This window comes from Acinonyx jubatus, chromosome E2 (genome assembly GCF_027475565.1).
Source record: "Acinonyx jubatus isolate Ajub_Pintada_27869175 chromosome E2, VMU_Ajub_asm_v1.0, whole genome shotgun sequence".
Taxonomy (NCBI): Eukaryota; Metazoa; Chordata; class Mammalia; order Carnivora; family Felidae; genus Acinonyx; species Acinonyx jubatus.
The window spans coordinates 42,501-68,773 of record NC_069396.1 but is presented as its reverse complement, the minus strand read 5'-3'; the positions used below and the strand labels follow the sequence as shown (position 1 = coordinate 68,773).

At 44.9% G+C, this 26,273-nt stretch overlaps 2 long non-coding RNA genes across 5 annotated transcripts in view; one reads left to right on the top strand and one right to left on the bottom strand.

Moving 5' to 3' along the window:
• Nucleotides 1–885: 885 nt before the first annotated feature.
• The window catches only part of LOC128313190 (uncharacterized), a 38,504-nt gene continuing 13,116 nt past the window's right edge, over nt 886–26,273 (bottom strand). The window contains exons 2-7 of one of the 3 annotated variants that reach the window (XR_008293506.1): nt 10,020–10,158; nt 7,138–7,803; nt 6,033–6,598; nt 3,270–3,423; nt 1,685–1,791; nt 886–1,064 (exon numbers count right to left, since the gene is read on the bottom strand). This is a non-coding gene — a long non-coding RNA (uncharacterized LOC128313190). Of the gene's footprint in view, nt 1,065–1,684; nt 1,792–3,269; nt 3,424–6,032; nt 6,599–7,137; nt 7,804–10,019; nt 10,159–26,273 lie in introns of those variants that run through there. The other 2 variants (XR_008293505.1, XR_008293507.1) reach the window with 2 other exon arrangements.
• On the top strand, nt 2,400–7,284 carry LOC128313191 (uncharacterized). 2 transcript variants are annotated; one of them, XR_008293509.1, is made up of 3 exons: nt 2,400–3,223; nt 4,454–4,613; nt 6,086–6,223. It is a non-coding gene; the product is annotated as an uncharacterized LOC128313191 (long non-coding RNA). The 2 variants fall into 2 exon arrangements; XR_008293508.1 differs by lacking the exon at nt 2,400–3,223 and adding an exon at nt 7,150–7,284 and having other exon boundaries at nt 3,646–4,613; nt 6,086–6,248.

The following is a 26,273-nucleotide window of genomic DNA, read 5'->3' as shown; positions in this document are numbered from 1 at the left end:
TTTAGCCAAGGTTAAGTTTTGGTCCAGGGACGTTGCCAGGGCCGAAGCAACACCATTGCCATGATCACCCTGGAAGGCTGAATGAGGACCCATGCGCAGGTGCGGGTCATGTGTAGGGTTAGGTTTGAGTTGGGGTGAGGTTTAGTTTGAATGGTATGTGAGTGTCACAGTTAAGGTTAGGGTTAGGTCCCAGGAAGCTCCAAGCACTGAAACTCTTGCAGGGTAGTGATCTTCCCAAAGGATTGAGTGTAGGCCTCATTGGAGTGGGCTGTTCAGGCTTAGGGTTTGTGAGCCAGGGCCAGCTGTGTGTGCCATCTTCAGTTGGGCCTCATCAACCCCCTTGTTCAGCATCATGCGGGCATTGGAAATGTCATGATGATGTTTGATGTTCCATGCCAAGTAAGTCTGCACCGCTTTGCGCCATTTGTTTGTGGTGTTCTCAGAGATAGGAATTGGGTCCCCATCCAGGGAGATCCTTAACTAGGGTTTATGTTCTGTCCAGGGACTTCACCAGTGCCGAGGTGACACCATTCCTGTGTGCCGTGTGTGTTGGCTTAGGGTTTGGGATTGGGTTTGGTGTTAGGTGTCAGGGTTATGGTTAGGGTTGGTGTTAGGTGTTAGTGTTAGGGACTAGAATTAGGTTTATGCTTTAGGGCTGGGTTTAGGGTTAGGGTTAGTGTTTAGGATTATGGTTAGGGGTTAGGGTTTTGAGTTAGAGTTAGGCTTAGGTGTTAGCTTTGGACTTGGATTAGGCTTAGGTTTAGGGTTATGGTTTGGGTTTGAGATTAGGGTTATGGTTAGATAGTAGGGTTAGGGTTAGGTGTTAGCGTTAGTGTTAGGGTTTGAGTTAGGTTTAGGGATAAGGTGAGATCTAGGTCTAGATCATGAAGAAGATGAATATACTTTACCAGCCACTCATCCAGTTCAGGTGATCTTAACAAATAGAGTAGGTGGAAGAGGGGGATGTGGCCTATAACCCATGACTGGTGGTGAAGGGTGGTCCACGGGGTACAGCCTGCAAGGCAATCCTGGGAAAGGACCAGGACTCTTGCATACAAAATAGCCTGAGGAAAAGAAATGAGAGGTATGTTCATAGGACCGAACAGAGCACCAACACCAGCAAAAAGCAGAAACCCAAAGAAGCAGTGCTCATATCCTACTAGCTTCCCCACCACCAGGTTCCAAGAGGGCAGCATCAGCGCCAAAATCTCTACCCATACTTTAGGTTCCACTTACAGCTTTGAGGTGAGGAATGGACGTGATTGGGATAAACTAGTGTCCCCACGTGTCTGGAAACGTAGAAACAGCAAGGGCCCTTTTCCTAGAAGATTTATAGGCTGAATAGTAAACAAAGTAGCATATTCCAGATAGGAAGGCAACTATGTCCAGGATCACACTCCACCCTTCATCCCCTCCACCACAGAGGCTGTTTATTGTGTCTGTGAAGAACTACAGAATGAGAAGGAATGACAAAGCCAGTGTCCACACATGGAATCATAGCCCTCGTGGCTCAAAGTTCTGCCTCTAAGCCCCTGCCTGTGTCCAAACTACTATCCCGGCAATGGGGTCTCCTCCTCTCTGGAAGTGCTATCCATGGGCACAGAGACATATGGGGAGATGGGAATCCTGAGGGCCTGCAGAGGACCTGGGAAAGCATGCTCTTAGAGAAACAGGTAGCCTATACATGTTAGTTGGGTTCGGCTAATTTATTTTACTTCGGAGGTACTTCTCAGCTTAAGTGCAGTACACTTTGGAGGGTAATTGTGTCCTCTGGAAAAGTGAGCTGAAATTCTAAAAGACAAAATTAACACAAATGCACTTTGATGTCTGGTGTAAGTTTCCATGTTTTAGCTGTACCTGTGACACAGGGCACGAGAGAACGTGCTCATGTGAACACAAGTGAAGGACACCGTGGGGACTTGCCACACAGGTAATTTTGGATTTTTTCTCTTCACAACTTAAGTTTCAGTGCATGTTTTCTATCACAAATATGCCACCTCTTATAGTTCAGAGTGTTTCTGCCCAGGGCACACCTGAAGGGATTCTGAACAGCATGTATACCAAAATGCTGATGGGTATGAAATTTACTTTGTCTAAGACCATTCTAAAGGACACATACAAAAATATAAGTTGGAGTGAAGGCAGTTCGCATTTTCAAATTGTAAGGATACCCACAGATTTTTCTGAGCACGTTAAAACCCTCAATAGAAGGAAACAGGAGAGGAAGAAACAGCAAGAGCAATGATTCCACATTGAGGAGATCCACAAAGAAGGAGGCAAGGTAGGAGACTTCCAAGTGGAGTGTGGTGTCATCCTCCTTGATTTATTCCAGGAACACATTAGAAAAGCCCTATGGTCCCCACCTTTAGGCACGCTTAGCTGCTCAAGTTACCACAAACAGATGCCAGCTGGGAAACAGGGAAGCCTGTATACTCGGCGGTAAAGGTTTTGCATTTGGGAAGAAAAAAAAAAACAAAAACAGCAGACATACCATAAGACACACAAACCAGAGATAATGGCAGGAGAGTGTCCTGTACAGAAAGATGTGGCTGTCCGTAAAGACTTAGAACTGAAAATGGCCAGAGCATTTACTTTGTGCTTCTTGGCAGTTTTGGCAGAGCCAGTGTCGATGTCACTCTTGGTTGTGACACCTACTTCTGGACCTGCAAAAAGCCCTAGAAGGGATGGAGGTTTATTCTGATTTGAGTAGACTGTTTGGAGATCAAAAACAAAAGACCCTCCCCTTATACTTCCGACAACTTAAACTCTTTGCCCCAATGAGATCCCAAATGACATGCACAGGGTGTCCCACATGCCTCCGGTGATACCCAAAAGAACTTGAAGAACCATCCCTTATAACTTGATGAAGACTCCTAAAAGCCCTGATTCAGATGTATTCATCACTCATCGAACAACTATGGATGGCTGGGGGCACAACTAGATGGACATACGTTACATTGTGCCTCATGCCTCACAGATCCCAGCAAGTGGACTGTGTACAGGGCGTTTCTGCTGAAGTGCTATGTCTGATTTTCGGCATACAGCCCCATTCCTTTTCCACAAGAGACGCCTGTACCAACCCATGGTGGGGGAAAGGACGAAGACGAGATCCTGAGAAACTTGAGGAATATGGTAATGGCAGCGGACACATTCCTCTTGCATCACAATGGTCTGTGGTACCGCCTCTGCACCTTGGCCCAAGACCTAACAGCAACAAAATAAGGTGAGTGTGTTTTACAAGTCAACTCCTAGTGCTCAGATCATCTTACCAAGTGTTGCAGGTGGAGGGGTTCCGGGTGGCCTCAGGGCCACTAAGGTTCACGAGGTGGACGTGCCTAATAGTCCTTGGGGGTGGGGCGTCTCCAGGGTAGGGCATGCAGAATCGTCCAGTTAACGGAGGAGGTCCCCAGGATCCAGACTGCCCTGCAGAACAGAAGTGACAGCTACATCCATATGCCAGACAAGAGAACAAATACCAAAAGCAGCTGTAACCCAGAGAATATGTCAGCACCTGCCACCTTCTCTACCACCAGGATCCAAGAGAGTAGCATCAGTACCTGAAAACTCTGTCCCTGCCACTGGATACCACCTACAGCTTGGGGTAGTAGAGGCAAGAGGTTAACTTACTGCCACCACACACCACTGCCCAGGTCTGCGGAAGTGAAATGGCAAGGGTCCTGTCCTAGAGGGTTAACAGAAGTAATTACAGATTAATGAAGTAGCATTCTCCTGACAGGCAGCCATCGATGTCCAGGTTCACCCTGCATCCCTTCTCTACAGCAACTCCAGATGCTCTGCTTTTGGTATATTAAGAACACAAAAAAATGAGTGGGAATACACGGCTCATATTCTGCTCCTGGAATCACAGCCACTCCTGGCAAAACATTCTGCAGCCAGACCCTCACTGTGCCTCCTCTGCTCCTCTCCCTGAGAAAGGAGTCTTCCCTCTTGAAGTGTTGTCAAAGGCCTCGGAGACCTCTGGGGAGTGGAGGATGCCTGGAATCTTGCAGGGGAATGAGAGTCTTCTGTGAAGAACGAGTTACTTGTGGTGAATGTCTACAAAGCTCAGATGTGTTCATCTTAATTCATAGGGAATTCTGACTTTAAGCATACTACAGGGCACAGAGTCATTATGTGCAATGGAAAAAAAGAGGGAGAAATTCCCATAACAGATTTCATGCAAGTGTTTTGGTATAAAACTGGTATGTGTCATGAGACTCTATCAGCTCTAACAGTGACTGGGGACACAACCAGAAACTGCTCATAGAAACACAACTGAAGGACACAGTGTTCAAATTGTTTTTACCTAAGGTATAGCTGGAGGATTCCAGACAAGTCATTTACCAACAAAGACAGAAAGGTGATGAGTGATGACGTTGGCTTTCTCTAGGACCACTCTAAATGGCACAGGGCACATAATAGAAAGTTGGAGTCATGATGTCGTTTCTAACAGGTTCATCTCCTAGCCAGAATCAAGAAAGGAAGACACAGCAGCCACACTGTTCCCACAGAGGTGAGGTCTGGAAGGGATCACCCAGGCCGGGAGACCTCTGTTTGGAGTGTGCAGTCATCCTCCTCTCATTATTTCCTGAAACTCACAGAAAAACCTTAAGGTACTCAGTCTCTAAGCGCTTTTGGCTTCTAAACTTACCACAGGAAGCTGACAGACTAAAAATGGAGAAGCCTGCATTTGGAAAAGAAAGAACAAACAGACATATCACACAACATGCAAAACAAGACAAGGCCGGAGACCATACTGTACATAAACATGAGGGTTTGCCAAAAGAGTGACAACTGAGAATGGCCCTGGCATTTACCTTGTCCTTGTGTGCATTCTTGGTACAGTCAGAGCCGCTGTATCCCACAGAGGTTTCAGCAGTTTCTCCATCTACTAAAGACCCTAGAAGGGACAGAGGTTTATTCTGCTTTGAGAGGACTGTGCGGAATGAAAACAATCCCTCAACTCATTCCTCAAATATCTTAAACTTTTCCCTACAGTCAGGTTCCTGACCAGAGGCAGAGGGTATCCCAAATGCCTCAGGTGACCCCCTAGGATAAGGGGGAGAACCGTCCCCTCACCTTGATAAAGACCTCACGGTGCCCTAGGTCATGTTGTTTCATAATTAGTCACATAACTGTGGACAGGTCAGGCACAACTAGCAATTTAGAATTCACCAGTAAAACAGTTTTCTCAGTATACATCATGGGAAATCACGATTCCATTACAGATCAAGAATTAATCTGAGGATGCTTGGATTCAGCATCCGACTCTTAATTTTGGCTCAGGTCACGATCTCACAGCTTGTGAATTCAAGCCCAGCGTTGGGTTCCTCACTGACAGTGTGACGCCTGCTTGGCATTCTGTCTATGCGTCTCTCAAAATAAATAAACTTAACAAAAAAGAATAACATTGAGAATACTGGTTTGGTGTATATCCTCAATGAGTCCTCAAGAAGGGTGCATTTCTTCAGGCTTCAGGCAAATTGTTCAATCTCCCAGCTTATCTACAAGCTGCCTTACACATGAGAGCAGTTAGTATATAAGGAAAGACTAATTTGACACTATTGAGAAAAGGAAAACTGCGAGAAGTTAGCAGTGAAGCTGCAGAGTTGCACTGATACCATCAGAGGACTAAGCTAAGCTTTATGGAACTTGAATTGAGGGATGTATGGCTACAGTTCCCAAAACAAAAAGAAAGACTGTTAAAACTAGTGAATAAATGACCTTCTCCTCAAATAAACTAAAGTCTTCACATTGTGTCCGGGTGGGAAGAAGGTTTCCAGGCTCTTCAGACAGGGGGATGCTAGAGGAGGTGGGAGGGTCACCATCAGAGGAGGGGCATGAGCTCCACCAGTCACAGGGGCAAGTGCCTCGCTGTCTGCGGCACCAGAGGAGAATGCCCTTCTGTTACCCCTTCAGACCACCTGCCGTCCTTAGTGCATGTGATTCTTTCCAGACCACACGATGATCACACACAGGAATAGGCTGCACAGCAGAAATTAGACTGCGGCACATCACAACGTGCTCCTTACCTCTCCTTGGAGGGTTCTTGCAGTGATTGGTTTCTGCCTCGTGTATCCCTCAGGCAGCCTCTTTGCTTCCATCCCTTCCAGTCTTGGATACAGAAAAATAATGGACTTCTATAAGAGTTGCAACACCACGTCGTCTACTAGACAACAAACAGTGCAGGCGTCATCCCTGGAAACACCCATAAAAACGCAAGTCAAATGACCACACCTGTATTTCAAGTAAGCGACCTCCCTGCCCTGCTCCACCATCTCCCTGTCCCAAATCTGAGTCTTGATCTGGGGGAGAAAAAACACATCCACTTTCAGTCAGAAGGTGGTGCCAGACTGTGCACCAAAGAAAGAGGAAGAAACAAGAAAACACTTACCTCGTTGTCCTGAGCATTCTTCTCATGAATTGCAAGCTGAAAAAGCCAACAATGAAAAGCCCATGGTTAGGGATTCCAAGGGCCACTACACTCACCCGCGTGAGGTGCTAAGGGTTCAGTATGTCAGGCAGAACTCAGGTTACCTGGTATCTAAAGGTGAGCTCTGCCTGCTGCAGCTGTTCCCGTGTTTGTTCCATTTGTTGCCTGTGAGTTACAATTGCTCTTGTCAGATAAGGCCCAATATTGGGTATGATTTTAAACAAGCTGCCCAGGGGCGCCTGGGTGGCTCAGTTGGTTAAGCATCCGACTTCAGCTCAGGTCACAATCTCGCGGTCCGCGAGTTCGAGCCCCGCGTCGGGCTCTGGGCTGATGGCTCAGAGCCTGGAGCCTGCTTCCGATTCTGTGTCTCCCTCTCTCTCCGCCCCTCCCCTGTTCATGCTCTGTCTCTCTCTGTCTCAAAAATAAATGTTAAAATTTTTTTTTAAAATAAGCTGCCCACGTTCCCAACAACCTCATATCTGTCCCCTGATACAATTTATTCTTACACATGAAACACTTTGCACATGATTATCAATGTACAGTAGGATCAAAGCTATTGTTACATCCTTTCCTTACTCATTATCCCATGCCTGTAGGGTTCAGAGTTCATAGAATTCCTTCCCATTTTCAATCTTTCTCTAACTCATCATGTAACAAATGTCTTTTATCATAAAGATCTATTCTTCTATAACTTATATCCTCACCATGTTTCCCAGGGTTGCAAAGACGAGGGCCATGAAATGGCACTACCACATTGATGGGTATGATTCATTGTACGACACACTGCTTTCCTACAGATTATGACAATTGACACCACCCCCGAGGAATGTTAGCATGGACAAAGTTTCCACACAGTCTGGCCACTACTTGAGATCTGCAAATGTTTAGAAATTAATTGTTTTATTCTTTCTAAACTTACCTTTTTTATCTGTTAATACTCTATGCATATGTTGACTGTAAACATTACAAAAAGATTAAAAACCAAAAAATGAACAGCAGTTTCACGAGCTGCTGGTAATTACTAGCTGAACTCACTTTTACTTGTTTATTTCTTCTGTAGCTATTTTCTTTTTTTTCCTAATGTTTATTTATTTTTGAGACAGAGAGAGAGTGAGCACATGCATGAGCAGGGGAGGGACAGAGAGAGATGTAACAGAAGAACCTGAAACAGGCTCCAGGCTCTGACCTGTCAGCACAGAGCCTGACACAGGGCTCGAACTCCCGGACTGTGAAATTATGACCTGAGCTGAAGTTGGACGCTTAAACGACTGAGCCACCCAGGCTCCCCTTATGTAGCTATTTTCAAATTTTATCTGCAGCTGCCAGCTTATTCTTCTTTGCCGCCAGTTCACAGTGTCATTTTCAGCTTCCTAAGATGGGAAAGATACATACACAGTCAGGAACAAGGTCCAGAAGTTCTCCCTTTTTACCTCCCAGCACTCTTGAAGTCCTATGCAAATATCCCTTCCCCCACTTCTCCCATAAATGCACAGACTGACAACCCAATCAGAGAAATCAAGTGAACACCTCATTTAAGTTCAAGAAAATTTAACTTCTGTCTGCTGCCACGTCTCTACTATTGGAACTGTCTTTCTAGTTCTCCTGTTTCCTCTCCTTTATCATAAAGTCATCAAATAACATTGTACTTTGTCCCTTCCCAGAGTTGGTCTTTTGTTTGATATGGCGAAGACTCATTTCATCAGTGAGTGAAAAACCGTATCTGACCAACTGTACCCATTAGGATGAATCAGGGGATCATCACTAGTCTTACACCTCCATGGGGAGCCCTGATTCTCAGTCCAAAAGTTGTACCGTGACACAGGCAATCACCTGAAAGACGACCTTCCAGAATATGGTTTCACTAACATTGCAGCTCACTCCCAGACATCGCTAGAGTTCAGGACTGCTTCCACCTTCAAAAGGCCAATCTTAAAACAACATCATCTCCTGATGTACAACCTGATATGAACTGTCACACAGTCTGGGTTTACTTCCAGGAAAGAGATTTCAGGTGGAAAACTCTCAACTTCATGGAGCCAAATCTACTTTAACAAGACTCATTCCATTGATAGTGAAGGCAGCAAAAGGCAATGCTTGGCAAGGCTGGGTTGCTGTGTTGCCCTCAGACTATTTTCTTTGTGGTGTTGATTGAGATGGTTTCAACTTAACACTTGATGTACTCAAGAATCACATGCAAAATTGAAAATCTCTTAGAAAATGACACAAAAGCACTAGACAGAGAAAGGCACATGCATTTCCTTCTGGCCTCTCAGGCAGTCCTTCAGCAAATGCTTGCTGGAGTGGTTGTAATGTAGTGGCTCTGTTGTAAGGTGTTGAAGATAGAGAGGTGGTCAGGGTGCTGTACCCACTCACAGAAAGCTTACGAGTTAACAAAAACAAGATGCCAGTGAGACAGAGCAAGCCCTAACCCCAGCTGTGGGAAGGACGAACATAAAGGTGAGTCTCCAGGGAAGAGAAGACTTCACTTTCTAACATGAGTGAGGGACTCTAAAGTCCCCCATCTCCTCCTGAGAACAAAAGGAAATACTGTACAAAGGAGGAAACATGTGACTGAATGCACCAAGTATCTGACAACCCCACAAAGACACACAAGACCAAGACGGAGAAGGAAGCCCAGGACAAAGCCAGCCTGGCAGTTGGACCCAAACTCCCTAGGACTCATCATTGATGTGGGAGGCATACATTTGAATGGCAAAGAAGCTGAACAACTTTATGGGCACAGACTTAGAAGTAAACAAGTGTAGTTCAGGGGCGGCCAGCAAAGATGAGCCCTAGTGAAGCTGCGGGCTTTGGCCAAGACTCAGAAGAGTTACACTTAAAAAATCAGGGGACAGGAAACAACTTGACTTTCTTAGGGATTGGGCCTGCAGTGAGCAATCTCACTGGCAGAATGGATGCAGGGATCCAGTACTGCTGGTACCCCTACCCACTTTCCAGAAAGCAACTTCCATTGTTTCTGCAGCAAGAGAATTCATTTTTTTCCCCACACATTTTTGACCCATGTCTGGTCCTGAACAAAAATGACCTAATTGCTGGGTGACAGAACACTGTGATGCGATTGAAACCTATAGGACAGTGTAGGTTGATCCAGGTATTAAAGTTATTAATGATGGTTCCTTCCCTCTTCTGCCCCCAAAACATGACACAATGTGTGGCAAGCACTTAGGAGAAAGAAAATGCAGGCTACGTTACAGAAAGCAAGGTAGGAAGGGTAGGTCCAATTCTACTGAATGCATTGGGCAAAAATACTCTGGACCCAGTTCTAAAAGAAATACAATTATCTCTACTGGCTGCCATGTTCTCCCATATAATCCGGTCCTTATGACAGTTCTCACATGAACATCTTACTTTTCTAAATTTTTTTTAACGTTTATTCATTTTTTGATAGAGACAGAGTGCGAGTTGGGTAGGGCCAGAGGAAGATATAGAATCCAAAGCAAGCTCCAGGCTCTGAACTGTCAACACAGAGCCCGACATGGGGCTTGAACTCATGGACCATGAGATCATGACCTGAGCCGAATTTGGACGTTCAACTGAATGAGCCACCCAAGGGCCCCCATCTTACTTTTTTGTAGGCACTTTTCTTTGTTCATAGAATTCTTCCAGGTTATGTGCTTTCTCCTTCAGCTGTTTGACTTTTGCTTCCTTTGTGGCTTTCACAGAACTCAATGCATTACACTTGTCTTCCAGGGCGTTTTTATTTTCTGGAAAAAAAAAGAGGTGTTTTCTTGATAAACGTGCACATGACCTGAGTCTTGATTTTGGTGAGACACAAAAAGCACAAGAACCATGAAGGCATGAAAGTATTCTTTCCCTTACCAATGCAAAGTCATTGCCATCATATGGGGATTTCTCCCCAACAGAAAATATACCTCCTAGTTGACAGTTATTGGACCTCAAGGCTCTTAGCTCTACATCCTCGAATTCAACATTTGCATCTTGTGGTTAAGACAGATATGAGGAAAGACTTTCACGGAAAACTGATCACACTACAATTTGTACCTCACACAGCAAGATTGTGCATTGCAATCAACAAACACCTTGAGGCATGAATATAACTAGAAGACAAAGATGATGGAAAATAGTTCCTGTCTAACAACTCATGGCTTTCTTAGTGGTATACATATGTATGTATGTATGTATGTATGTATGTATGCATGCATGCCTGTTTATCCCCCGTTCACATTGGAAATTTACTATTCAGCATTCAGAGAGAAAGAGACTATTGAGCACCTGGGTGGCTCAGTTAGTTGAGCATCAGATTCTTGATTTTGGGTCAGGTCATGATTGTAGGATCATGTGATCCAGACCTGAGTTGGGCTCCACACTGAGTGTGAATCCTGCTTAAGATTCTCTCTCTTTCCCTCTCCCCCACTTGCATGCCCCCTCACTAAAATTAAAAAAAATCATAAAGCATAATTTAAACATATTTTTTAAAGGGAAAGGATTGTACACTTTGGCTATCACCCTTTCTCTCTCAACTATATTTGGGTATTTTCTACATATCTTGGAGGGCAGAGTTGAATGATGTGATAATTACCGAGTTGTGAAAATAAAAGATAACTCCTAGTCCTTGAAATAGCAAATCTCATCTTGGCGGTCCTAGTAAAATTCCAGCTCATTGGTCAGAAAGAGTTTTGGCTCCCGGAGGCCCACTGTCTACTGTGGTAAATGGCAGGCAAATATGTTGTGCTCACTTCACCCAATGAACAAAAACCCTCCAAAGCCAAATTATGGTAAAACTCAGCAGCCAACTCTTAACCACTTCCTGATTCTTCACATTTCTTTCTCTCTCTCTGAGTTTGCAAGGTAGCAAGTGCACTTTGAACGGTGTCATTTAAAATTTCATTAAAGTGGGTTCCTGGGAGGCTCATTCAGTTAAGCATCTGACTTCAGCTCAGGTGGTCATCTCATGGTTTGTGAGTTTGAGCCCTGTGTCGGACTCTGTGCTGACAGCTCAGAGCCTGAGGCCTGCTTCGGATTCTGTGTCTCCCTCTCTCTCTGCCCCTGTCTCTCTCTCTCTAAAATAAATAAACAAAAATAATTTTATGTTTACTTGTACTCAACAAGTACAAAAAGATAAAGATCATACCGTGCACAGTTTCAGACCCCAATGCTATGAAACTCGAAATCAACCACAAGAAAAAATCTGGAAAGATAACAAGTACTTGTAGACTAAAGAACATCCTACTGAACAATGAATAGTGGAATGCAAGCTGCTGCAACCACTCTGGAAAACAGTACGGAGGCTCCTTAAAAAGCTAAAAAGAGAACTATCCTATGACACAGCAATTGCAATACTAGGCATTTATCTAAGGGATACAGGTGTGCTGTTTCGAAGGGACACATGCACCCCCATGATTATAGCACCATTATCACCAATAGCCAAAGTATGGAAAAAGCCCAAATGTCCATTGATGGATGAATGGATAAAGAAGATGTGGTGTGTGTGTGTGTGTGTCTGTGTCTGTGTGTGATGGAGTATTACTCAGCAATCAAAAAGAATGAAATCTTGCCATTTGCAAATACATGGGTGGAACTAGAGGGTATTATGCTAAGTGAAATTAGTAGTCAGAGAAAGACAAATATCATATGACTTCACTCATAGGAGGTCTTTGAGACACAAAACAGATGAACATATAATGGAAGGGAAACAAAAATAAAAACAGGGAGGTGTACAAAAGAAGGGCACACATAAATATGGAGAACAAACAGTGGGTTACTGGAGGGGTTGTGGGGGGGATGGTCTAAATGGGTAAGGGGCACTAAGGAATCTACTCATGAAATAACTGTTGCACTATACGGTAACTAATTTGGATGTAAATTGTAAATAATAAAAACGAAAATTAAAAAAAAAAGAATGAATGGGTGAACCAAGAAGTTAAAGGGAAAATTAAAAAGTACACGGAAGCCAATAAAACTGATAACACCACAGTCCAAAACCTCTGGGATGCAGCAAAGGTAGTCATAAGAGGAAGTTTAGCAATCCAGGCCTTCCTAAAGAGGGAAGAAAAGTCTCAGATACACACCTAAGCTTATACCTTAAAGTAATGGAAAAAAAGATCATCAAATAAAAACCAAATCCAGCAGAAGACAAGAAATGATAAAGACTACAGCAAAACTCAATGCTTTCAAAACTGAAAACAAAAACAAAAACAAACAACAACCCCCCCCCAAACAGAAGAGATCAATGTAACCAGAAGCTAGTTCTTTGAAATAATTAATAAAATTGATAAACCACCAGCCAGTTGGATCAAAAAGAATAAGGAAAGGACCCAAATAAATAAAATCAAGAATGAAAGAGGAGAGATCACAGCCAACACAGCAGAAATACAAAAAAGAATAAGAGAATATTATCAGCAATTATATACCAATAAAATGGACAATCTGGAAGAAATGGACAAATTCCTAGAAATATACAAACTATGAAAACTGAAAGAGGAAGAAATAAAAGATTTGAACAGACCCATAACCAGTAAAGAATTGAATTAGTAATAAAAAATCTCCCCCCAAAAAAGAGCCCAGGGCCAGATGGCTCTCCAGGGGAATTCTACCAAACATTTAAGAAAGAGTTAATACCTATTCTCTTGAAGCTGTCCCAAAAATAGAAATGGAAAGAAAACATCCAAACTCTTCCTATGAGTTGGCATTACCTGGATTTTAAAACTAGACAAAGATCCTACTAAAAAGTAGAAGTATAGACCAATTTTCATGATGAACATGGATGCAAAAATCTTCCACAAGATATTAGCCAACCAGATCCAACGATACATTTAAACTTTATTCACCACGTCCAAGTGGGATTTAACCTGGAATGCAAGGCTGGATCGATATCCACAAAATAATCAATTTGATTCATCACATCAATAAAAGAAGGGACAAGAACCACGATGCACTCAATAGATGCAGAGAAAGCATTTGAAAAAATACAGCATCCTTTCTTGATAAAAGGATTCCACCAAAAAACTGTTAAATGATCCATGAATTCAGCAAAGTGGCAGGGTATAAAATTAATGCACAGAAACTAGTTGCATTCTTGTACACAAAGAAGCAACAGAAAGAGAAATCACAGAATTGATCCCATTTACAGTTGCACCAAAACCCATAAAATACCTAGGAATAAATCTAACCAAAGAGGTGAAAAATCTATACACTGAAATCTATAGAAAGATTGTGAAAGAAATTGTGATGACAAACACACAAAACCGAAAAACATTCCATGCGCCTGGATAGGGAGAACAAATATTGTTAAAATGTCAATAGTACCCAAAACAATCTACATATTCAACGCAATGCCTATCGAAATAACACCAGCATTCTCCACAGAGTTACAACAAACAATCCTTCAATTTGTATGGAACCAGAAAAGACCCCGAATAGCCAAAGCAATCTTGAAAAAGAAAACCTAAGCAGGAGGTATCACAATCCTGGTCTTCCAGCTGTATTACAAAGCTGTAATCATCAAGACAGTACGGTACTGGCACAAGAACAGACACTCAGATCAATGGAAGAGAATAGGAACACAGAATTGGACCCACAGATGTATGGCCAACTAATCTTTGACCAAAAGAAAGAAGATCCAATGGAATAAAGAGTCTCCTCAGCAAGTGTGCTGGGAAAACTGGACAGTGATATGCAGAAGAATGAGCCTGAACCACTTTCTCACACAACAAGACACTCAAAATGGATGAAAGACCTAAATGTAAGATAGGCAGCCATCAAAATCCTCAAGGGGAAAGCAGGCAAAAACCTCTTAATGTTGGCGTCCACATCTTACTCAACACATATCCAGAGGCAAGGGAAACAAAAGCAAAACTGAACTATTAGGACCTCATCAAAATAAAAAGCTTCTGCACAGAGAAGGAAACAATCAGCAAAACTAAAAGGCAACCAACAGAATGGGAGAAGATATTTGCAAACGACATATGAGATAAAGGATTAGTATTCAAATCTATAAAGAACATACCAAACTCAACACCCAAAAAACAAGTAATCCAGTGAAGAAATGGGCAAAGACACGAGCAAACACTCCTCCAAGGAAGACATCCAGATGGCCAACCGACACATGAAAAAATGCTCAAAATCACTCATCATCAGGAAAATACAAATGAAAACCACAATGAAACACCCCTCACCCCTGTGAGAATGGCTAACATTAACAACGCAAGCAACAACAGATGTTGGCGAGGAAATGGAGAAAGAGGAACTCTTGTACTGCTGGTGCACTGGCTTGCACTGCTGGTGCACTGGCTTGCACTGCTGGTGCAGCCACTCTGGAAAACAGTATGTAGGTTCCTTAAAAAATGAAAAAGAAGACTGTTCTACAACCCAGCAGGTGCACTAGTAGGTATTTATGCAAGGGATACAGATATGCTACTTCGAAGGGACATGTGAACCCCAAAGTTTATAGCAGTACTATCAACAATAGCTAAAGTATTGAAAAAGCCAAAATGTCCATTGATGGATGAATGGATAAAGATGTGGTGTGTGTGTGTGTGTGTGTGTGTATACACACACACACACACACATACACACACACACATACACACACACAGTATGTATATGTGTGTGTGTGCATGTTTGTATACACATACATACATACACACACCATGGAATATTACTTCGCCATCAAAAAGAATAAAATCTTGCCATTTGAAACTACATGGATGGAGAGCCTCCTGGGACCTAACACTAACCGTAAACAAACCCTAACCATAACCCTTACCCTACACTTAACCCTATCTAGCACATGAAAAGTAAACCAGATCCACAGCCGCACATGAGCCCTCACTTCAGCCCTCCATGGAATTAACAACATTGGTGTCGCTTTGGCCTTAGCAACTTCCCTGTACCAAACTCTTACCCTAGCTAGTGTCTATCCCCAAAGGGACCCAATTCCAAAGACTGGCAACAGCACGGACATGGGTTCGAGAATCGGTGCAACAATACTCGGCATGGAACATGGAACATCACCATGTCTTTTGCAAAATGTGATTGCAGCTGCACGACAGGATTCCTGAGGACTATTCCAAGCGTGGCCCAAACATCTTTCTGGCCTTGGATCCTATGAACTGATACTGACCGGCATGCTCCCTTATGTACTCCACTCAGCCCTTCGGGGAGACAACTGCACTGTTGTAGGTTCAATGCCTGGAGCCTCCTGGGACCTAAAACTAACCCTAACCGTAACCCTAAACATAACCCTCAACTTACATCTAACCCTATCTCTAATTGAACCCTATACTTGACCCCACCTTCTCTAGGGCCCTCAACACAGCCCTCAAGGGGGATCATGAGACTGGAGTCGCTTCAGCCCTGTCGACTTCCTTGGACTGAAGCCTAACCCTAGCTAAGGCTTTCTCCCCATGGGGACCCAATTCTAAAATCTGACAACAGCACCCAGAAGGGTTCGAGAATCGGTGCAAAAATACTCAGCATGGAACGTGGAACATAACCATGTCATTTCAAAAGCACGACTGCAGTTGCACAAGAGGATTCCTGAGGCCTACCCGAAGGGTGGCCCATACGTTTGCCTGGCCTTGGAACCCAAAGACTAATCCTGACAGGCACCCTCCCTTGTGTCCTACACTCAGCCCTTCGGGGAGACAATTGTTCTGCTGTGCGTTCAGTGCCTGGAGCTTGCTGGGTTAGGACCTAACCCTAAACCTAATCGTAACCCTAATCGTAAACTTCAACCTACACCTAACCCTATCTCTAACCCAAACACTACACTTGACCCGCACACTCGCATGGGCACTCCATTCAGCCCTCCAGCGAGATCACGAGACTGGAGTCTCTTCGGCCATGGCCACACCTCTGGAACAAACTCTAACCCTAGCTATGGCTCTGTATGCATTGGGACCCAGTTCCAATGTCTGACAACAGCTCTCACACTGGTTTAAAAATTGGTCCAGAAATAGTGGCATGGAACTTGGAACATCACCATGTCACTTCCAAAGCGCGACTGCAGCTGCAGGGGAGGAATCCTGAGGCCTACCCAAAGGGTGGCCCATACATTTGTTTGGTCTTGGAACCCAAACAAGAAGACTGACGGGCACCCTCCCTTGTGTACTACACTCAGCTCTTCAGGTTGACACCTGCTCTGTTTGGGGTCAGTGTCTGGAGTCTCGTGGGACCTAAACCTAAACCTAACAGTAACCCTAACCTAACTGAACCCTATCTATCTCATTAAGTCTACACCAGACCCACAACTGCGCATGTGCCCTGACTTCAGAGCTCCATGGAATTCACAACACTGGAGTTCTGGAGTTGCTTCGGCCCTGGTGACATTCCTGGACCAAACCCTAAACCTATCTAAGTGTCTCTCCCATGGGGAAACAAGTCCAAAATCTGACAATAGCACACACAAGGTTTCGAAAACAGGTGTAGAAATACTTGGCATGGAATATATATCATCATCATGTTATTTCCAAACTGTAACCCTAACCATACCCCTAACAATTACCCTCACCCTACACCTACCCCTATATCTAACCCTACCCTATATTGAACGACACCCTTGCATGTGCCCTCAATTCAGCCCTCGAGGGAGATCACGAAACTGGAGTTGCTTCGGGACTGGCGACTTCCCTAAACCAAACCCCAAAGCTAGCTAAGGCTCGGAGACCCAATTCCAAAGTCTGACAACAGTATGCACACGGGCTCGAGAATCAGTGCAGAAATACTTGGCATGGAACATCACCATGTCATTTCCAAAGCACGAATGCAGCTGCACGAGAAGCTTCCTGAGTCCTACACGAAGGGTGACACATACATTTCTCTGGCCTTGTTAGTCAAAGGCTAATCCTGACCGGCACCCTCCCTTGTGTACTCCACTCAGCCCCTCAGGACACACCAGCTCTGCTGTGGGATCAGTGTCTGGAGTCTTCTGGGACCTAAAACTAACCCTAATCCTAAACATAATCCTTACCCTACACCTAACCCTATCAACCTCAATAAGCTACACCAGACCCATAGCCACGCACGTATCCTCACTTCAGCCCCCCATGGAATTCACAACACTGCTATGGCTTCTGCCATGGTGAGGCCCCTGGACCGAAACCTAACACTAACTGAGGCTCTGTCCCTATGGGGACCCAATTCCAAAGTCTGACAAGGCATGCACATGGGTTTGAGTATCGGTGCAGAAATACTCGACATGGAACGTGGAACATCACTATGTCACTTTCAAAGCGGAACTGCAGCTGAATGAGAGGATTCCTGAGGCCTATATGAAGCTTGCCCAATATTTGTTTGGCATTGGAACTCAAAGACTAATCCTGACTGGCACCTTCCTTTGTGTACTCCACTCAGCCCATCAGGGAGACAACTGCTCTGTGGTGGGGTCAGTGCCTAGAGACTCTTGGGACCTAACCCTAGCCGTAACATAACCCTAACCATAACCCTCACCCTACACCTAACCCTAACATTAACCCAAATCCTACACTTGACCCGAACTGTCGCATGGGCCCTCAATTCAGTCCTGGTAGGTTGTGTGTTTCTAAGAACCTATCCATTTCTTCTAGGTAGGTAGTTTTATGTCATCTAATTCGGCCATAGTCGCCACTTTGTCTGCTTTATGTTTCTTTGGTAAAAGGCATAATATCTTCTCTTTTATGCATAATTCTTTTGAATTTGGTCCTCTTTATGTCTTAGCATAGTCTATGTATAGTCCTGACAATTTTGTTTCACTCTTCTGAAAACCCACTGTTGGTCTTCTTCATATTTTCTATTGATTTCATGGTCTGTTTCATTGGTTTCCACTCTCATATGGATTAATTTCTCCCTTTTGAGAACATTGGGCATAGATTGTTTTTTTCTTCTAGTTCTTAGAAGTTAAAGGTAGGTTGTTCATTTGAGTCTCAAATCTATCCTCCACGCATGCAAATCCAGTGACTCATCAGAGAACCTTCAATAGGTCTTTTCTGTCCTATTTCTCATTCTCAGATCTCTGAGAAATAGAATCTGAAAATTTATTTGAAGACACAATAAATGAAAACTTCCCTAATGCGGGAAAGGAAACAGATCCAGAGCAGGAGGCACAAAGAATCCCCATTATATTCAACAGAAGCAGATCCACACCAAGTCGTATAGTAATTAAAACCCAAAATGTCATGATAAAGAAAAATTTTCACAGCAAGAAAACAAAAGTTGACAGTTACCTACAAGGGAAACCCCATAAAGTTAACACTGGATGTATTTCAGAAGAAACTTTGAAACCGTAAGTAAGCAGCACGGTTTGGTAAAGGTGCCGAATGGAAAACATCTGCAGCCAAAGAGAGTCTATCCAGCAAACTATCATTCAGATGGAAGGAGAGATCAAGAGGTTCCCAAATAAATACTAAGCGAGTTCACAATCAACAAACCACCCCTGCAAGAAATGTTAAAGTGGACTCTTTAAGTGGAAAAGAAACACCTAAAGTGACAATATTAAAGTGTGAAACGCAAAAGCAATAAAAATGAGTATATCTGTAAAACATCAGTCAAGGTATTCACAATATGAAAGGTTTCGAAATAGGAACACTACATAGCTACAACATGGGGAGAGAGGAGTAAACAACTGGTTCAAACTTAAACAACTATCAACTTAATATAGACTCCTATATGCAGAAGTGGTTAGGTACAAACCTAATAATACCCACAAATCAAACACTACTAATACATATGCAGAGTATAAAGACAAAAAAATTCAACTGTGAAATTGTGAAGAAACCCAGCAAATCAAAAAAAGAGAAAGAGAACAAAGGATCAGAAAAAATCAGAAATAACCAATATCAAGTAATAATAGGACAAGTACATGTCTATCAATTACTTTGAATAGAAACAGAATAAATGCTCAAATCAAAGGCACTGGGTGACAGATAGGAGCAACTGGATGGCTCAATCGCTTGAGATTTCGACTCTTGATTTCGGTTCAGGCTATGATAGCAGGATCATGGGATTGAGCCCCAACTGGGCTCTGCACTGAGCATGGAACTTGGTGAGGATTCATTCTCATTGTCATTCTCTCTCTCCCTCTCTCTCTCTCTCTCTTCCCTCATTCGCCCCACCCCACCCTCCCATGCCTGTGCTCTCTCTCTTCATAATAAAAGGCACTGGGTGATAGAATGAGTAAATATATAGGACCCATCTATCTTCTACCTACAAGAGACTAATTATAGAACTAAGGTTTCAAAAGAAATCTGCAGTAGCAATACCTTTAGCAGACAAAATAGATTTAAAAATAAAACTGTAACAAGAGACAAAGAAGGACACTATAATAATAAAAGATACAATCCAACAAAAAGATAGAACAATTGTAAACATATATGCGCTCAACCTGAGAGCATCCAAATACACAAAGCAGTCCAAAACTAAAAAATTGACAGTCATCTAATAATAGTAGGGCACTTTAACACCCCAATGACATCAATGGAGAGATATTTCCATCAGAAAATCAACAAGGAAATAGAGACTTTGAATGATAGAGTAGACCAGATGGACTTAACCGATATATTTTAGACATTCCATCCTAAAACAGCACAATACACATTCTTTTCACGTGCACATAGAACATTCCCCACACTCGATAAAATATTAGGTCATAACACAAGCCAAAACAAAATCAAACCGATTGACACCATACCATGTGTCTTTTCAGACCACAATGCTATGAAACTAGAAGTCTACAACAAGAAAAAACATCTGGAAAAGGCACAAAATCATGGAAGTTAAATAACATGCTACTACACAATCAATGGCTCAACCAACAAATCAAAGAGAAAATCCAAAAAAACATGGAAACAAATGAAAATGAAAACACAGCAATCCAAAATTCTGTAAAGCAGGAAAACTGCTTCTAACAGGGAAGTTTATAACAATCCAAGTCTGCCTCAGGAAAAAAAGAAACAAAAACACACAGTGAAGGAAACACCATAACTTTATAAAATAAAAACCAGACAAAGGACAACAAACAAAACTCACAAAGGACAGAATGAAGAAAATAATTAAAATCAAAAAAGAAATAAATGATATAGAGATTAAAACTATGCACCCGATGCATCAAAAACGGATGAGGCAGTACGTGAAATCCTATCATACCAAGAGAGGCAGGATGATGGTGTGAAACAGTCCAGAGCCAAGCAAGAATGGGGCAAGACAAAAACAACCTCCAGGGCAGAGAGACAGGGGCAAAAAAAAAAAAAAAAAAAAAAAATGAACACACTCCCTTCCAGCTGCAGGGCGGTGTCCACGCATAAACAACTCCCGGCTCCAAGTGGGAGTGCAAACATAACTTACTTCTTATCCTAGACCTAACCCTAACACTAACCCAAATCCCAACACCTAAACATAACAGCTAACCCTAACCATAACCCTAAACCTAAAACCTGTCCCTACCCCTACGCCTAAACCCAAACCTAACCCTACCGAACTGAGAAAGTAAACAAACCCTGAACTAACCCTAACCTTGAGCCTAAACCTCTAACCCTAACCCTATAACTCTAACCCTAAAACCCTAACCCTAATGCTCTAACTTTACCCGCTAACCCTAAAATTATAACACCTAAAACTAACCCTAACCCTAACCATAAAACTCTAACACTAACCCTAACGCTAACCGCTAATCGATTCTCCACACCCATAACCCGAACCCAAGTCCTAGACCTAGACCTCACCTTATCCCTAAACCTAACGCAACCCTAACACTAATGCTATCAACTTACCCTACCCCACCATCTAACCATTATCCTAACTCTCAAACCCAAACCATAACCCTAAACCTAAGTCTAACCCAAGCCCAAACCTAATGCCTAAACCGAACTCTAACTCCAAACCCTAACCCTTAACCATAACACTAAACACTAACCATAACCCTAAACATAACCCTAATGCATAAACCTAACTCTAACCCCTAACACCAACCCTAACCGTAACCCTAACCCCTAACACCAAACCCAATCCCAAACCCTAACCCAACGCACACGACACACAGGAATGGTGTCACATCCACACTGGTGAAGTCCCTGGTCAGAACATTAACCCTAGTTAAGGATCTTTCTAGATGGGGACCCAATTCCTATCTCTGAGAACACCACAAACAAATGGCGCAAAGCGGTACAGAATTACTCGACATGGAACATCGAACATCATCATGACGTTTCCAATGCCCGCATGGAGCAGCACAAGGGGGCTGATGAGGCCCAACTGAAGATGGCACACACATGAGGCTGGTCCTGGAACACAAAGACTAAGCCTGAACAGCCCGTTCTGATGAGGCCCACACACAATCCTCTGGGGAGACCACTACACTGCGGAGGTTCAGTGCTTGGAGCTTCCTGGGACCTAACCCTAACCTTAACTGTGACACTCACATACCGCTCAAACTAAACCTCACCCCAACTCTAAACCTAACCCTACACATGACCTGCACCCGTGCATGGACCCTCATTCAGCCCTCAGGGTGATCACGGCACTGGTGTCGCTTTGGCCCTGGCAACATCCATGGAACGAACCTTAACCTTGGCAAAAGCTTTCTCCTAATGGGGACCCAATTCCTAAGTCTGAGGACATGACGGACATGGGGCCCAGAAGCGGAGGAGGATTACTGTGGCATGGAACCTGGAACATCACCATGTCATTTCCAAAGACCAGAAGGAGCTCCACAGGGGACTTCTTGAGGTCTAACCGAGGAGTGGCACTGGCACCCAAAACTCAGCCTGACTGGGACCCTCCTTAGACCCCTCTACTCAGCCTTGTGGGGTGACAATGGCCCTACTGGGGGTATAGTGCCAGGAGCCTCCTGTGACCAAGCCCTAATCTTAACAGTGACCCACAGTATACACGTGAACCTAAACCTCACCTCATCTTTAACACTCACCCTACACCTGACTCGCACCATGCATGTGCCCTCATATCATCGATACAGGGAGATCACAGGACTGGTGTCACTTCAGCCCTGGAGATTTCCCTGGCCAAAACCCTAACTGTAGCTAAGGCTTTCTGCATATGGAGACCGAATTTCCACAGTCTGACAAGAGCAGGCACAATCGGTTGAGAAGCGGTGCAGGATAATTGTGTGTGAAGCGTGGAACATCACCATGTCATTTCCAAAGCAGGGCTTCAGATGCACAGGAGGATTCCTGAGGCCTACCGAAGAGTGTGGATATAGGTGTGGGGCCGTGGAATGCAAAGACTAATGCTGACTGGTACCCTTCCTTCTGCACTCCAGTCAGCCCTTCGGGGAGACAACTGCACTGCTGTAGGTTCAGGGTCTAGAACCTCCTGGGAACTAATCTCAACCATAAACAGAAACGTAACCCTAACGCTACACCTAAACCTAACACGAACTCTCACACTAACTCTAAACCAGACCCACACCCGCCCATATGCCCACATTTCAGCCCTCCATGGAATTCACGAGAATGGTATCGCTTCGGCCCTGGCGACGTCCCTGTACCGAACCCTAACCCTAGCTAAGGCTCTCTCCCCATGGAGACCCAATTCCAAAGTCTGACAACAGCACGTACATGGGTTCCAGAATCGGTGCAGAAATACTCAACATAACATGGAACATCACCATGTCATATCCAAAGCACGACTGCAGCTACAACAGAGGATTTATGAGTACTACACGAAGAGCATTCCATACACTTGTCTGGACTTTGTACCCAAAGACAAATCCTTACTGGAAACCTCCCTTGTGTACTCCACTCAGCCCTTTGGGGAGCCAACTTCGGGGAGACAGCTGTACGAGAGGATTCCTGAGCCCCACCAGAAGGGTGGCCCATACATTTGACTGGCCATGGAACCCAAAGACTAATCCTGACCGGCACCCACCTTTGTGTACTCCACTGAAACCTTCGGGGAGACAACTCCTCTGCTGTGGGGTCAGTACCTGGAGCCTCCTGGGACATAACCCTGACCCTAACCCTAACCCTAACCCTCACCCTACACCTGACCCTATCTATCACACTAACTCTAAAACAGACCCAGAACCAAGAATGTGCCCTCACGTCACCCTCCATGGATTCACAACACTGGTGTCACTTTGGCCCTGGCAATGTCCCTGGACCAAACCCTAACCCTAGGTAAGGCTTTCTTCCCATGGGGACCCAATTCCAAAGTCTGACAACAGCACACACACGGGTTCAAGAATCGGTGCAGAAATACTCGCCATGGAACGTGTAACATCACAACGTCATTTCCAAAGAGCTATGGCAGCTGCACTAGAGGACTTCTTAGGCCTAACCGAAGGGTGGCCCATATATTTGTCTGGCCTTGGAACCCAAAAACTAATCCTGACTGGCACCTTCCCTTGTGTACTCCACTCAGACCTTCGGGGAGACAATTGCTCTGCTGTGGGGTGTCTAGAGACTCCTGGGACCTAACCCTAACCCTAAACATAACCTTAAACATAACCCTCACCCTACACCTAACCCTATCTGTAACCCTAACCCTACACTTGACCCGCACCGTCGCATGGGCCCTCACTTCAGCCCTCGAGGGAGATCATGAGACTGGAGTCGCTTCAGCCCTGGCGATGTCCCTGGACCGAACCCTAACCCTAGCTAACCCTAGCTAAGGCTCTCTCCCCATGGGGACCCAAAACCAAGTGTGACAACACCACGCACCTGGGGTCCAGAAGCGGTGCAGGATCACTCGGCATAGAACCTGGAACAACACCATGTCCTTTCAAAGACCCGGCTGCGGCATCCCGAGAGGATTCCAGAGGCCTCACTGACCAGTGGCCCAAAGAGTTGTGTGGTCTTGGAAGCCCAAGACTAATCCTGACCAGCACCCTACCATGTGCCCTCACCTTATTCCTTCGGGAAGACAACTGCACTGCTGTGGGTTCAGCGCCTGGAGCATCCTGGGTCCTAACACTACCCTAAACCTAAGCCTAACCAGAACCCTCAACCGAAACCTAATCCTATCTCAAACACTAACCCTCCACTTGACCATCACCGTCGCATGGGCTCTCACTTCATCCCTGGAGGGACATCACGAGACTGGAGTCGCTTCGGACCTGGCGACGTCCAGGGACAGAACCTTAACCCTAGCTAAGGCTCTCTCCCCATGTGGACCCAATACCAAAGTCTGACAACACCACATGCCTGGGCTCCAGAAGCAGTGCAGGATCACTCGGGATAGAACCTGGAAGGTCCCCATGTGCTTTCGAAGGCCTGGCTGCAGCTGCTTGATAGGATTCCTGAGGCCTACTACACCAGTGACCCATAGAGTTGTCAGGCCTTGGAACCAAAAGACTAATCCTGACTAGCACCCTCCCTTGTACACTCAGCCCAGGGGGAGACAACTGCACTGCTGTGCTTTCAGTGCCTGGAGCCTCCTGGGACCTAATTCTAACCCTAACCCTAAACGTAATCCTAACCAGAACCCTCAACCGAAACCTAATCCTATCTTGAACTCTAACCCTACACTTGACCCGCATCATCGCTGGGCCCTCAATTCAGCCCGCGAGGGAGATCACGAACCTGGAGTCGCTTCGGCCCTGCCGACTTCCCTGGACCTAACCCTAACCCTGGTTAAGGCGCTAACCCCGTGGGGAACCAATTCCAAAGACTGACAACAGCACACACACGGTTTCGAGATCAGTGTAGAAATACTCTACACGGAATGTAGAACATCACCACGTCATTTCCAAAGCGCGACTGCAGCTGCACGAGAGGATTCCTGAGGCCTATCCGAAGTGTCTCCCATACATTTGTCTGGAATTGGAACCCAAAGACTTATCCTGACTGACACCCTCCCTGGGGACACCACTCGGCCCCTCAGGGAGACAACGGCACTGTTGTGGAATCAGTGCTTGGAGCCTCCTGGGACCTAACCCTAACCGAAACCGTAACCCAAACCATATCCCTCAATCTACACTTAACCCTATCTCTAACCCTAACCCTGTACTTCACCTGAAACTTCGCATGGGCCCTCAATCAGCCCTCTAGGAAGATCATGAAACTGGAGTCGCTTCAGCCCTGGTGACTTCCCAGGACCGAACCCTAACCCTAGCTAAGGCTCTCTCCCCATGTGGAATAAATTTCAAGTCTGACAACAGCACACACATGAGATCGACAATCAGTGCAGAAATACTCGGCATGGAACATGGAAATTCACCATGTCATTTGCAAAGCGCGACTGCAGCTGCATGAGAGGATTCCTGAGGCCTACGTGTAGGGTGGCCAATACATTTTTCTGGCCTTGGAACCCAAAGCCTAATGCTGACCGGCACCCTCCTTTGTGTAGTGCGCTCAGCCCTTCAGGGAGACAACTGATCTACTGTGGGTTCAGTGCCTGGAGTCTCCTGGGACCTAACCCAAACCCTATCCATGACCCAAACCATAACCCTCACCCTACACCTAACCCTATCTAGCACACTAACTCTACAGCGGACTCACAGCCACACATTTTCCCTCACTTCACCTTCCATGGAATTAACAACACTGGTGTCGCTTCAGCCCTGGCAACTTCCCTGGACCGAATCCTAAACCTAGCTAAGCCTCTCTTCCCATGGGGTCCCAATTCCAAAGTCTGACAATACCATGCAGACGGGTTCGAGAATCAGTGCAGAAATACTCGGTATGGAGCGTGTAACATCACCATGTCATTTCCAAAGCGCGACTGCATCTGCACAAGAGGATTCCTGAGGCCTACCCGAAGGATGGCCCATACATTCATCTGGCCTTGAAACCCAAAGACTAATCCTGACCAGCACCCTCCCTTGTGTCCTCCACTCAGCCCTTTGGGGAGACAAAGGCTCTGCTGTGGGGTCAGTGCCTGGAGCCTCCTGGGACCTAACACTAACCCTAAACGTAACCCTAACCGTAAC